Source organism: Entelurus aequoreus, linkage group LG11, assembly GCF_033978785.1.
Source record: "Entelurus aequoreus isolate RoL-2023_Sb linkage group LG11, RoL_Eaeq_v1.1, whole genome shotgun sequence".
NCBI lineage: Eukaryota > Metazoa > Chordata > Actinopteri > Syngnathiformes > Syngnathidae > Entelurus > Entelurus aequoreus.
In genome coordinates this window covers 8335639-8337724 of record NC_084741.1, presented here as the reverse complement: position 1 = coordinate 8337724, position 2086 = coordinate 8335639, and the positions used below count along the sequence as shown (strand labels likewise).

At 27.0% G+C, this 2086-nt stretch overlaps 1 long non-coding RNA gene across 1 annotated transcript in view; it reads right to left on the bottom strand.

The window, feature by feature from the left end:
• The window catches only part of LOC133660551 (uncharacterized), a 1258-nt gene extending 203 nt beyond the window's left edge, over positions 1 to 1055 (bottom strand). Inside the window, exons 1-2 of the long non-coding RNA XR_009827830.1 lie at positions 292 to 1055; positions 89 to 159 (exon numbers count right to left, since the gene is read on the bottom strand). This is a non-coding gene — a long non-coding RNA (uncharacterized LOC133660551). The remainder of the gene's footprint in view (positions 1 to 88; positions 160 to 291) is intronic.
• Positions 1056 to 2086: the final 1031 nt, after the last annotated feature.

The window sequence follows — 2086 nt, the reverse complement described above, 5'->3', positions numbered from 1 at the left end:
TGTGTTATTACTACTGAGAACTAGTGGTGTAACACTGCTATTACTACTGAGAACTAGTGGTATAACACTGGTAGAGATTTCAACCCACCTCTGGTTTAGCTGAGGGGCGAGGGGCTCTCTCCACGACTCCACTCTACGGGTTGCAGCTGGCTTCATCTACTGAGAGACATGAAATGGAGTGTTATTACTACTGAGAACTAGCGGTGTAACACTGGTAGACACCCAGTTCATCCAAAAAGTAATTCAGATTGTACTGCAATTTCTTGAGAGCAAAGTAGTGAGAATACTCACAGGTCGTGTGGATCCAGAACGTGTCCAACTCAGCCATCCATCCCCAGATTATCCAGCTAACTGGATGGAAAACAATGAGCTAAACTTCAACTGTAAAAATGTCCAAACTACAGAGATAAATGTCAATGAGCGATTAGCAGCAGCAGCTTTTGCTTTCGAAATCTGTCTCAGAGATGTTGTCAACTCAAGGAGAAATGCCTAGAGTGAAGGGTTTAACGTTAACGCATATCTATCTCCAGCCCAAGATCTCAAATTGCGCCAGAATCTCGCCGATTTCCGAGGTCGTTTTAAGCAAAAGTATTTGGCTATATGAGCTATAAACTTCACGGATGATAGCCAGGGGTGTTCTCTAAATTTCCTGAAAAGCACAAGTTGATAGGACACTCGTAGCCACTATGGCGAGTGTTTGTTTGACTGAAGTGGCTGGCGAATTGTCAAAATGGCTTCTGTGTTGATTAGGAAAGGAAAGGATTGATTCCAAATGAACCAGTAGCATGTGATTGGACGAACAAAATGTCAATCTTTCAGCCCTGGACACAATGCATGGTGAGGCCAGGCCTCCGTTGCCCACCCATTTTCAGTGATCTGGCCAATCACATATTGGCATGAAAAAGCATGCATTACATTGACTTCTATGAGAAGCTAATTTCCTAGGGGAGGCCTGGCCTCCCTTAATACAAACTGATAGGGAAATCTGGCCTGTTGCTTTACAATTGCAATATTGGGTTTTAGCCATGGGAACATTTAGATTTATGAACAAAACTAAAATAATATGAATATAAAAAATAAAAAATATGTTTTTTGTTCAAATAAATAAATAAAATAAATATATTTATTGTTTTTTTTAAATCTCTCTCTTCTCTCAAATTATTGGGGAGGCCAGGCCTCCTCCACCTCTATGGAGGAGCCTCCACTGATATATATATATATATATATATATATATATATATATATATATATATATATATATATATATATATATATATATATATATATATATATATATATATATATATATATATATATATATATATATATATATATATATATATATATATTTATATACATACTTACATACACATATATATATATATATATATATATATATATATATATATATATATATATATATATATATATATATATATATATATATATATATATATATTATATTTATATATATATATAAATATATATATATATATATATATATATATATATATATATATATATATATATATATATATATATATATATATATATATATATGTGTGTATGTAAGTATGTATATATATATATATATATATATATATATATATATATATATATATTTATATACATACTTACATACACATATATATATATATATATATATATATATATTTTTTTTTTTTAATTTTTTATTTTTTATTTTTTTTAATTTATATACATACTTACATACATATATTTATAAATACATACTCATATATATATATATATATATATATATATATATATATATATATATATATATACATACATATATATATATATATATATATATATATATATATATATATATATATATATATATATATATATATATATATATATATATATATATATATATATATATAATATATATATATATATACACACACACACATATACGTACAGCATATATACATATAGATACATACTGTGTGTGTATATATAATGTATATATATTTAAAGACAAAATTGTGTGTTACAGGTGACTAAGTATATTATCATTAGTTGAAAAAAACCTGCTTTTTGTTATTAAATTCCAATTTTT